The sequence below is a fragment of the Vespula vulgaris genome, chromosome 9 (genome assembly GCF_905475345.1).
Source record: "Vespula vulgaris chromosome 9, iyVesVulg1.1, whole genome shotgun sequence".
Lineage (NCBI taxonomy): Eukaryota > Metazoa > Arthropoda > Insecta > Hymenoptera > Vespidae > Vespula > Vespula vulgaris.
In genome coordinates, this window is record NC_066594.1 from 1 (window position 1) to 13,693 (window position 13,693).

The following is a 13,693-nucleotide window of genomic DNA, read 5'->3' on the forward strand; positions in this document are numbered from 1 at the left end:
TAACGCAAGTGGAATGTCATTGCTTCTCAGTCGCTTCTCTTATACAATAAAGACACAGGCTTGACGTAACCTTTTTCTCTTTAAGCGATTATTCGAAGGTGTCGTATAAATGATCAATCACAAACATTCCTATTCTGATGTCTACTTATAGCTTCTCCTGTGTTTAATATTATATAATAAAATCAGACAAATATCATGCAAAAAATTAGACAAATATTATATATTAAAATAAAACAAATATTATACAATAAAATCGGCAAATAGTATACAATAAAGTCAGACAAATATTATACTGTAGAATCAGACTAACACTGATTACTCGGAAATTACGGAGTCCCACTACCTGTTTCAGAAACCGGCCGATAGATGTACTCTACGCTCTCATTTTTACGTACACACGTTCACAGGCATATGGCGGTGCCCCTAGGATTATGCAAATATGTTGTCATTTTTCGATTCCAAGTAATATTAAGAAAAATAAGCTGGGCATTACAGATAAACAGGAAATTATGCGTGCTTGCTAGGAGATATGAAATACCTATTAATTACCTAAGAGAGAGGAACATAAGAAAAATAATTACTCCACGTCACTGGATGGATTCGACACCATTTGTGTGGAATTACGTTGATCCACTGTAAACCAACGTAATACGAACTACAATTTTTGCAAAATTTGCTAGGGTACATAGAGACGAGCTTTATGGAAATGCTGATGGTTCCGCCGATTTTTCGATAATAACGCATACGCCACACGGTACATGCTTTTTATCAAATAATCACGTTAATATTTAGGATTAGTAAGTTGATGGAATAAGATACCCTGGAAATTACACGAACATCAACGAATGATGCAAAATTAACAAAATTTTGACAAGCATTACGTAAAAACATATTTATTCGCTTATGCGGACACTATGACGTTTCATCTGACACTTGGAGGCCACCTAGATACGTTCTAGGATTGACCAAAAACTTGGGAATTGACGGCAAGTCAGGGACATCAGACGGACGTTGCGGACGTCAGGGACGTCAGACGGACGTCACGGCGTTGATACGGTCATCAGTGACATCACGGACCTGTGACAGAAATTAAGGCGTCGTTTCTATCATCTGTGACGTCACCGATCCATTAGAGACGTGACGGCGTTGTTTTTCTATCATCTGTGACGTCACGGACCTGTGACAGAAATTACGGCGTTGTTTCTATCATCTGTGACGTCACGGACCTGTGACAGAAATTACGGCGTTGTTTCGACCATCCGTGACGTCACAGATCTATTAGAGCCGTTACGGCGTTGTTTTTCTATCATCTGTGACGTCACGGACCTGTGACAGAAATTACGGGGTTTTTTCTATCATCTGTGACGTCACGGACCTGTGACAGAAATTACGGCGTTGTTTCTATCATCTGTGACGTCACGGACCTGTGACAGAAATTACGGCGTTGTTTCTATCATCTGTGACGTCACAGATCTATTAGAGCCGTTACGGCGTTGTTTTTCTATCATCTGTGACGTCACGGACCTGTGACAGAAATTACGGCGTTGTTTCTATCATCTGTGACGTCACGGACCTGTGACAGAAATTACGGCGTTGTTTCGACCATCCGTGACGTCACAGATCTATTAGAGCCGTTACGGCGTTGTTTTTCTATCATCTGTGACGTCACGGACCTGTGACAGAAATTACGGGGTTTTTTCTATCATCTGTGACGTCACAGATCTATTAGAGATGTTACGGCGTTGTTTCTACCATCTGTGACGTCACGGACCTGTGACAGAAATTACGGCGTTGTTTCTATCATCTGTGACGTCACGGACCTGTGACAGAAATTACGGCGTTGTTTCTATCATCTGTGACGTCACGGACCTGTGACAGAAATTACGGCGTTGTTTCGACCATCTGTGACGTCACAGATCTATTAGAGCCGTTACTGCGTTGTTTTTCTATCATCAGTGACGTCACGGACCTGTGACAGAAATTACGGCGTTGTTTCGACCATCTGTGACGTCACAGATCTATTAGAGCCGTTACTGCGTTGTTTTTCTATCATCTGTGACGTCACGGACCTGTGACAGAAATTACGGCGTTGTTTCTATCATCTGTGACGTCACGGACCTGTGACAGAAATTACGGCGTTGTTTCTATCATCTGTGACGTCACGGACCTGTGACAGAAATTACGGCGTTTTTTCGACCATCTGTGACGTCACAGATCTATTAGAGCCGTTACTGCGTTGTTTTTCTATCATCTGTGACGTCACGGACCTGTGACAGCAATTACGGCGTTGTTTCTATCATTTGTGACGTCACGGACCTGTGACAGAAATTACGGCGTTGTTTCTATCATCTGTGACGTCACGGACCTGTGACAGAAATTACGGCGTTGTTTCTATCATCTGTGACGTCACGGACCTGTGACAGAAATTACGGCGTTTTTTCGACCATCTGTGACGTCACAGATCTATTAGAGCCGTTACTGCGTTGTTTTTCTATCATCTGTGACGTCACGGACCTGTGACAGCAATTACGGCGTTGTTTCTATCATTTGTGACGTCACGGACCTGTGACAGAAATTACGGCGTTGTTTCGACCATCTGTGACGTCACAGATCTATTAGAGCCGTTACTGCGTTGTTTTTCTATCATCTGTGACGTCACGGACCTGTGACAGAAATTACGGCGTTGTTTCTATCATCTGTGACGTCACGGACCTGTGACAGAAATTACGGCGTTGTTTCTATCATCTGTGACGTCACGGATATGTGACAGAAATTACGGCGTTGTTTCTATCATCTGTGACGTCACGGACATGTGACAGAAATTACGGCGTTGTTTCTACCATCTGTGACGTCACAGATCTATTAGAGATGTTACGGCGTTGTTTTTCTATCATCTGCGACGTCACGGACCTGTGACAGAATTTACGGCGTTGTTTCTATCATCTATGACGTCACGGACCTGTGACAGAAATTATTGGCGTTGTTTCTATCATCTGTGACGTCACGGACCTGTGACAGAAATTACGGCGTTGTTTCTATCATCTGTGACGTCACGGACCTGTGACAGAAATTACGGCGTTGTTTCGACCATCCGTGACGTCACAGATCTATTAGAGCCGTTACGGCGTTGTTTTTCTATCATCTGTGACGTCACGGACCTGTGACAGAAACTACGGCGTTGTTTCTATCATCTGTGACGTCACGGACATGTGACAGAAATTACGGCGTTGTTTCTATCATCTGTGACGTCACGGACCTGTGACAGAAATTACGGCGTTGTTTCGACCATCTGTGACGTCACGGACCTGTGACAGAAATTACGGCGTTGTTTCTATCATCTGTGACGTCACGGACATGTGACAGAAATTACGGCGTTGTTTCTATCATCTGTGACGTCACGGACCTGTGACAGAATTTACGGCGTTGTTTCTATCATCTCTGACGTCACGGACCTGTGACAGAAGTTACAGCGTTGTTTATATCATCTGTGACGTCACAGATCTATTAGAGACGCTACGGCGTTGTTTTTCTATCATCTGTGACGTCACGGACCTGTGACAGAAATTACGGCGTTGTTTCGACCATCTGTGACGTCACGGACCTGTGACAGAAATTACGGCGTTGTTTCGACCATCTGTGACGTCACAGATCTCTGAGTGACATTACGGCGTTGTTTCTATCATCTGTGACGTCACGGACCTGTGACAGAATTTACGGCGTTGTTTCTATCATCTATGACGTCACGGACCTGTGACAGAAGTTACGGCGTTGTTTATATCATCTGTGACGTCACAGATCTATTAGAGACGCTACGGCGTTGTTTTTCTATCATCTGTGACGTCACGGACCTGTGACAGAAATTACGGCGTTGTTTCGACCATCTGTGACGTCACGGACCTGTGACAGAAATTACGGCGTTGTTTCGACCATCTGTGACGTCACAGATCTCTGAGTGACATTACGGCGTTGTTTCTATCATCTGTGACGTCACGGACCTGTGACAGAAATTACGGCGTTGTTTCGACCATCTGTGACGTCACGGACCTGTGACAGAAATTACGGCGTTGTTTCGACCATCTGTGACGTCACAGATCTCTGAGTGACATTACGGCCTTGTTTCTATCATCTGTGACGTCACGGACCTGTGACAGAAATTACGGCGCTGTTTCGACCATCTGTGACGTCACGGACCTGTGACAGAAATTACGGCGTTGTTTCTATCATCTGTGACGTCACGGACTTGTGACAGGAATTACGGCGTTGTTTCGACCATCTGTGACGTCACGGACCTGTTACAGAAATTACGGCGTTGTTTCGACCATCTGTGACGTCACAGATCTATTAGAGCCGTTACGGCGTTGTTTTTCTGTCATCTGTGACGTCACGGACCTGTGACAAAAATTACGGCGTTGTTTCTATCATCTGTGACGTCACAGATCTATTAGAGCCGTTACGGCGTTGTTTTTCTATCATCTGTGACGTCACGGACCTGTGACAGAAATTACGGCGTTGTTTCTATCATCTGTGACGTCAATGATCTATTAGAGACGTTACGGCGTTGTATCTATCATTTGTGACGTCACGGACCAGTGACAGAAATTACGACGTTGTTTCGACCATCTGTGACGTCACGGACCTGTGACAGAAATTACGGCGTTGTTTCTATCATCTGTGACGTCACCGATCTATTAGAGACGTTACGGCGTTGTTTTTCTATCATCTGTGACGTCACGGACCTGTGACAGAAATTACGGCGTTGTTTCTATCATCTGTGACGTCACAGATCTATTAGAGACGTTACGGCGTTGTTTCTATCATTTGTGACGTCACGGACCAGTGACAGAAATTACGGCGTTGTTTCTATCATCTGTGACGTCACAGATCTATTAGAGCCGTTACTGCGTTGTTTTTCTATCATCTGTGACGTCACGGACCTGTGACAGAAATTACGGCGTTGTTTCTATCATCTGTGACGTCACGGACTTGTGACAGAAATTACGGCGTTGTTTCGACCATCTGTGACGTCACGGACTTGTGACAGAAATTACGGCGTTGTTTCTATCATCTGTGACGTCACAGATCTATTAGAGACGTTACGGCGTTGTTTCTATCATTTGTGACGTCACGGACATGTGACAGAAATTACGGCGTTTTTTCTATCATCTGTGACGTCACAGATCTATTAGAGACGTTACGGCGTGGTCTTTCTATCATCTGTGACGTCACGGACCTGTGACAGAAATTACGGCGTTGTTTCTATCATCTGTGACGTCACGGACCTGTGACAGAAATTACGGCGTTGTTTCTATCATCTGTGACGTCACAGATCTATTAGATACGTTACGGCGTTGTTTCTATCATTTGTGACGTCACGGACATGTGACAGAAATTACGGCGTTTTTTCTATCATCTGTGACGTCACAGATCTATTAGATACGTTACGGCGTTGTTTTTCTATCATCTGTGACGTCACGGACCTGTAACAGAAATTACGGCGTTGTTTCTATCATCTGTGACGTCACGGACCTGTGACAGAAATTACGGCGTTGTTTCTATCATCTGTGACGTCACGGACCTGTGACAGAAGTTACGGCGTTGTTTCTATCATCTGTGACGTCACGGACCTGTGACAGAAATTACGGTGTTGTTTCTATCATCTGTGACGTCACAGATCTATTAGATACGTTACGGCGTTGTTTTTCTATCATCTGTGACGTCACGGACTTGTGACAGAAATTACGGCGTTGTTTCTATCATCTGTGACGTCACGGACCTGTGACAGAAATTACGGCGTTGTTTCTATCATCTGTGACGTCACCGATCTATTAGAGACGTTACGGCGTTGTTTTTCTATCATCTGTGACGTCACGGACCTGTGACAGAAGTTACGGCGTTGTTTCTATCATCTGTGACGTCACAGATCTATTAGAGACGTTACGGCGTTGTTTTTATATCATCTGTGACGTCACGGACCTGTGACAGAAATTACGGCGTTGTTTCTATCATCTGTGACGTCACGGACCTGTGACAGAAATTACGGCGTTGTTTCTATCATCTGTGACGTCACCGATCTATTAGAGACGTTACGGCGTTGTTTTTCTATCATCTGTGACGTCACGGACCTGTGACAGAAGTTACGGCGTTGTTTCTATCATCTGTGACGTCACAGATCTATTAGAGACGTTACGGCGTTGTTTTTCTATCATCTGTGAAGTCACGGACCTGTTACAGAAGTTACGGCCTTGTTTCGATCATCTCTGACGTCACGGACCTGTGTCAGGAGTTACGGCGTTGTTTTTCTATCATCTGTGACGTCACAGATCTCTGAGAGACGTTACGGCCTTGTTTCTATCATCTGTGACGTCACGGACCTGTGACAGAAGTTACGGCGTTGTATCTATCATCTGTGACGTCACGGACCTGTGACAGAAATTACGGCGTTGTTTCTATCATCTGTGACGTCACAGATCTATTAGAGACGTTACGGCGTTGTTTTTCTGTCATCTGTGACGTCACGGACCTGTGACAGAAATTACGGCGTTGTTTCTATCATCTGTGACGTCACGGACCTGTGACAGAAATTACGGCGTTGTTTCTATCATCTGTGACGTCACGGATCTATTAGAGACGTGACGGCGTTGTTTTTCTATCATCTGTGACGTCACGGACCTGTGACAGAAATTACGGCGTTGTTTCTATCATCTGTGACGTCACCGATCCATTAGAGACGTGACGGCGTTGTTTTTCTATCATCTGTGACGTCACGGACCTGTGACAGAAATTACGGCGTTGTTTCTATCATCTGTGACGTCACCGATCCATTAGAGACGTTACGGTGTTGTTTTTCTATCATCTGTGACGTCACGGACCTTTGACAGGAATTACGGCGTTGTTTCCACCATCTGTGACGTCACAGATCTATTAGAGCCGTTACGGCATTGTTTTTCTATCATCTGTGACGTCACGGACCTGTAACAGAAATTACGGCGTTGTTCCTATCATCTGTGACGTCACGGACCTGTGACAGAAATTACGGCGTTGTTTCTATCATCTGTGACGTCACGGACCTGTGACAGGAGTTACGGCGTTGTTTTTCTATCATCTGTGACGTCACAGATCTCTGAGATAAGTTACAGCGTTGTTTCTATCATCTGTGACGTCACCGATCTATTTGAGACGTTACGGCGTTGTTTTTCTATCATCTGTGACGTCACGGACCTGTGACAGAAGTTACGGCGTTGTTTCTATCATCTGTGACGTCACGGACCTGTGACAGAAATTACGGCGTTGTTTCTATCATCTGTGACGTCACGGACCTGTGACAGAAATTACGGCGTTGTTTCTATCATCTGTGACGTCACAGATCTATTAGAGACGTTACGGCGTTGTTTTTCTATCATCTGTGACGTCACGGACCTGTAACAGAAATTACGGCGTTGTTTCTATCATCTGTGACGTCACGGACCTGTGACAGAAATTACGGCGTTGTTTCTATCATCTGTGACGTCACGGACCTGTGACAGGAGTTACGGCGTTGTTTTTCTATCATCTGTGACGTCACAGATCTCTGAGATAAGTTACAGCGTTGTTTCGATCATCTATGACGTCACGGACCTGTGACAGAAATTACGGCGTTGTTTCTATCATCTGTGACGTCACCGATCTATTAGAGACGTTACGGCGTTGTTTTTCTATCATCTGTGACGTCACGGACCTGTGACAGAAGCTACGGCGTTGTTTCTATCATCTGTGACGACACCGATCTATTTGAGACGTTACGGCGTTGTTTTTCTATCATCTGTGACGTCACGGACCTGTGACAGAAGTTACGGCGTTGTTTCTATCATCTGTGACGTCACGGACCTGTGACAGAAATTACGGCGTTGTTTCTATCATCTGTGACGTCACGGACCTGTGACAGAAATTACGGCGTTGTTTCTATCATCTGTGACGTCACAGATCTATTAGAGACGTTACGGCGTTGTTTTTCTATCATCTGTGACGTCACGGACCTGTGACAGAAATTACGGCGATGTTTCTATCATCTGTGACGTCACGGACCTGTTACAGAAGTTACGGCCTTGTTTCGATCATCTGTGACGTCACGGACCTGTGACAGGAGTTACGGCGTTGTTTTTCTATCATCTGTGACGTCACAGATCTCTGAGAGACGTTACAGCGTTGTTTCGATCATCTATGACGTCACGGTCCTGTGACAGAAGTTACGGCCTTGTTTCGATCATCTGTGACGTCACGGACCTGTGACAGACTTTACGGCGTTGTTTCCATCATATGTGACGTCGCGGACCTGTGACAGACGTTACGGCGTTGTTTCGATCATCTGTGACGTCACGGACCTGTGACAGACGTTACGGCGTTGTTACGGACGTTACGGCGTTGTTTCCAGCATCTGTGACGTCACGGACCTGTGACAGACGTTAAGGTGTTGTTATGGACGTCAGGGACTTCAGACGGACATTACGGCGTTGTTACGGTCGTCACGGACGTGTGACAGACGTTACGGCGTTATTTCGATCATCTGTGATGTCTCGGAGCTGTGACAGACGTTACGGCGATGTTACGGACGTTACGGATGTTCGACAGACGTTTCGGATGTTCGAGTGAGGTTACGGCACTCTTACGGACGTAAGACAGACGTTATGCATGTTCGAGTGATGTTACGGCACTTTTACGGACGTTAGGTAGTTGCGGCGATATTACGGACGTTATGGAAGTTCGAGTGAGGTTAGAGCACTCTTACGGACGTTACAGCGGTTTACTGAAACTATAGCACCTAGAAGAACGGGACCGGACTCATGGGTGAGCTCTCGTTGCGCCCTCTAGGCGGATTTTTTTTTGTCCAGATCGGACCAATCATGTACGAGTGAAGTCTACAAACGATCTATATATAGTTTGGAAATTCTTCAGTCAACGCCATCTATGAGTCAATGGAAAATCTTTCCAATCAACTACTTGTACGCTAATGGCGTAATGTATAATTGGAATTGAATTATTTCTGGATTTACAAAGAAAAACAGCAAGACTTGCCGCAGCCAAAAGTATATCAACCGCTTTTATAGCTTCGCAAAAGAAAGAATCATCATCCTGGACAATCAAGAACCAATGGATCAGATTTTTTTCACCAAAACATTTTTGTATGCATTGAAAAAGGTCAGTTTTTATTTCACGTTGCATGACACACATAGCTATAACTTTTATTAATTTCTTTTTATTGTAGAAGTCAAAGTTACTTCTATGAAAGAATTACGAAACTTCTTAATTTCTGTTATCGTATTTTGTTGGAGATAGTTCTTGATCGATAAAAAAAGAGGCTATACGCGAAGCGTGTGACGTACAGTATGAAGAAAAGAATTGTGAAGCTGTGACAGATGAATGTCCAAAAAATAATCTTTTATAGGACCAAATCTTTCTGTAATAATTGGAGCATTTAAACCCGCAAAAATTGTCGGTATGTTTCCATCGTATATATTTCCATTTTAAACTATGCATTAACTTTCAAAAACCAGAAATAGCTACGTTACTTATTAGGTATTCCCAGAGGTTTGAAAAAACTTGTTTCCTCAAAAATGAAGAGTCTACGGTACACAGAACTTATATATTATATTATATAGAAATCCTTGGAATGCGCCACTTCTGAGTCTATTAAAAGTCTTTACAATCAATTACTTACCATACATGGCAGTAGTGTAATATAAATTTGAATGGAATTATTTCAGGACTTAGAAAGGTATCATAATCGGATATATGTGTAATCGTCTTTAATATGAATGGGTTTTTGATATAATTGTACTTTGGACGGCTCATGCTTCCTTATCGAGTGCCTCTTTGTCAAGAGTTAACAAAGTTTCATTTCAATTTAATCTCGATATCGTTCTTTGTTTTATTTCAATAATCGATTCGTTTACCCTTTCTCTCTCTCTCTCTCTCTCTATATATATATATATAGTATATAATACATAACAGAAATGAGTAACTAAGGGTTTACAAAAAAACATTATCATATACATATTCATATACGCCTCAATGCAATTACGACTTACATCTTGCATCGAAAAATGACAATAGTCGACTATAATTAGTGAATTTCTTAATCAGTGGTATTACATCTTACGTTGATACATTTATGAAGAGTTTTGTTATCTACGGCCAGTTGAAAGGCATTTTAACTATTAACCGAAGTATTGAAATCTTTTATCAAAAGTCTTAACGTTAACGACAAACGAATAAAAGATTGTATTAGAGTTTAATTCGATATCTTCCATTGTATCTTCCAATATAATAATGTAAAGTTTATTAACGAGAAGTAGAATCATATATCTAATTAAAAATAAACAACTAATAGATTTCGTTCCATTACACAAATGTATATACATACATTTATGCGTACACATTAAAAGTATTGCTAATAAAAAATCAATGGAATTATAGAAAACATTTCATTGTAAATTGATGCCGAAAATAACAAATACCCTTCAATAATGTGTAATTTTTTCTTTTTCTATCAAGTATTAATTTCTTTTTAATCAATTTAAACATTTTTAGTTCATAATGTATCAATAACAATATCAGATATTTAATTTTGGCTCATTGCAGAACAAAGGTTGCTCGTTACTGTCCATACAATATAAGAAAATCTCAAGCAATACCCAAGAGAAAGACTACTGTATACTTTGCATATGTGTGTGTGGGTGTGTATATTATGTATCTAGTTACGTACATATGTACATATACACATATGTATCTATTTACAAATGTATGTTTGTATGGGATCTTCCAACATTCCACCTCGGTGGTTGCCGAAAGACTGATCTCATACGATATTCGACAGAAAGTAAATAACATAAGTTGTATTTAGATATTTCAGCTTATATAGAAACATATAAACATTGTAATAAGATTTGCTTTGTATACGTCAGCTAGTAAATGGTATAAACATTCTCTTTTTCTTTCAGTGTAATAATATTATATATATATATATATATATATATATATATATATTAAAATTTTTATAATTTAATTAGTTAATTAATCAAAATCAAAAAATAAAAGAAAGCAACAGGAATACAAAAATACGAGACCTCATCGAAAACTCCGTTTGTTAGGACAGACGTCCTTCCTCGTAAACAATGAACTTTCATCTCTCTCTCTCTCTCTCTCTTCCTCGCTCTATTTTGCTATTTTTTTCTTAATTTTTTTGTATGCACGTGTACGCGTATGTACGTAATACGTATATGCCTTTCAACAAATGTAATATCGTTTGGTATCGATATATTTTATATATAGAAAGATCGTCGACGATCGAACGTGATGCGTGTACCTGATCGTGACACCCTTATTTCAATATTGTAAATTTAATTTGTCAACGAGGTATAAATTCTATATTCATTTAAATACACATACATTGATATGTGTATGAATAATGCATATTAATCATAATACGCATTAAATGACACGTTTAAATAAAATCCCACATTAAAATTTACATTGTACTAGATACATATACTACATAAGAACAAGAAAGCAAAATTGAATATACCAAGATACTTTATTCTTCTTCTTCTTCTTCTTCTGCATATTATTGTTGTTGTTATTATTGTTATTATTATCCTTATTGTATTTAGAAATCTATCATAATTGAAGATATTGGGAAATAAAGATGAGATTTCTTTCTTATTCTTCTTAACTGTTTTTTTTTTTCTTTTTCTTTTCTTTTATATGAATAATAAGAAATATAAGGTATCATAATCAGATACATATGTAATCTTCTTTAATTTGAATGGGTTTTTGATATAATTGTACTTTGGACGCCTAATGCTTCCTTATCGAATGCCTTTTTGTCAAGAGCTAACAAAGTTTCTTTTCAATTTAATCTCGATATCGTTCTTTGTTTTATTCAAATTCTCGATTCGTTTACCCTTTCTTTCTCTCTCTCTCTCTCTCTCTGTATATATATATACATATTATATATAATATATATATATATATATATATATCTGTATATATCTCAATCTGTATCAGAAATAAACTCAGGGTTTATAAAAAAACATTATCATATACGTATTCATCTGCGTATCAATGCAAATACGACTTACATCTTGCATCGAAAAATGACAATAGTCGACTATAATTAGTGAATTTCTTAATCAGTGGTATTACATCTTACGTTGATACATTTGTGAAGAGCTTTGTTATCTACGGCCAGTTGAAAGGCACTTTAACTATTAACCGAGGTATTGAAATCTTTTATGAAAAGTCTTAACGTTAACGACAAACGAATAAAAGATTGTATTAGAGTTTAATTCGATATCTTCCATTGTATCTTCCAATATAATAATGTAAAGTTTATTAACGAGAAGTAGAATCATATATCTAATTAAAAATAAACAACTAATAGATTTCGTTCCATTACACAAATGTATATACATACATTTATGCGTACACATTAAAAGTATTGCTAATAAAAAATCAATGGAATTATAGAAAACATTTCATTGTAAATTGATGCCGACAATAACAAATACCCTTCAATAATGTGTAATTTTTTCTTTTTCTATTAAGTATTAATTTCTTTGTTAATCACTTTAAACATTTTTAGTTCATAATGAATTCTATCAATAACAATATCAGATATTTAATTTTGGCTCATTGCAGAAGAAAGGTTGCTCATTACTGTCTACACAATATAATAAACCTCAAGCAATACCCAAGGAAAGACTACTATATACTTTGTGTATGTGTGCGTGGGTGTGTATATTATGTATCTAGTTATGTACATATGTATCTATTTACAAACGTATGTTTATATGGGATCTTCCAACATTCCACCTTGGTGGTTGCCGAAAGACTGATCTCATACGATATTCGACAGAAAGTACATAACATAAGGTGTATTTAGATATTTCACCTTATATAGAAACATATAAACATTGTAATAATTTTTGCTTTGTATATGTCAGCTAGTAAATGGTATAAACATTCTCTTTTTCTTTCAGTGTAATAATATTATATATATATATATATATATATATATATATTAAAATTTTTATAATTTAATTAGTTAATTAATCAAAATCAAAAAATAAAAGAAAGCAACAGGAATAGAAAAATACGAGACCTCATCGAAAACTCCGTTTGTTAGAAAACAATGTACTTTCATCTCTCTCTATCTCTCTCTCTCTCTTCCTCGCTCTGTTTTGCTATTTTTTTCTTAATTTTTCTGTATGCACGTGTACGCGTATGTACGTAATACGTATATGCCTTTTAACAAATGTAATATCGTTTGGTATCGATATATTTTATATATAGAAAGATCGTCGACGATCGAACGTGATGCGTGTACCTGATCGTGACACCCTTATTTCAATATTGTAAATTTAATTTGTCAACGAGGTATAAATTCTATATTCATTTAAATACACATACCTTGATATGTGTATGAATAATGCATATTAATCATAATACGCATTAAATGACACGTTTAAATGAAATCCCACATTAAAATTTACATTGTACTAGATACATATACTACATAAGAACAAGAAAGCAAAATTGAATATACCAAGATACTTTATTCTTCTTCTTCTTCTTCTTCTGCATATTATTGTTGTTGTTATTATTGTTATTATTATCCTTATTGTATTTAGAAATCTATCATAATTGAAGATATTGGGAA

General features: G+C 39.2%; 1 long non-coding RNA gene across 1 annotated transcript in view; it reads right to left on the bottom strand.

Annotated features, from left to right (window-relative positions):
- Positions 1-3,020: 3,020 nt before the first annotated feature.
- Positions 3,021-13,693, bottom strand: part of LOC127066499 (uncharacterized) — a 37,205-nt gene continuing 26,532 nt past the window's right edge. Inside the window, exons 2-6 of the long non-coding RNA XR_007782413.1 lie at positions 8,507-11,099; positions 7,815-8,426; positions 7,019-7,714; positions 5,625-5,773; positions 3,021-3,158 (exon numbers count right to left, since the gene is read on the bottom strand). This is a non-coding gene — a long non-coding RNA (uncharacterized LOC127066499). The remainder of the gene's footprint in view (positions 3,159-5,624; positions 5,774-7,018; positions 7,715-7,814; positions 8,427-8,506; positions 11,100-13,693) is intronic.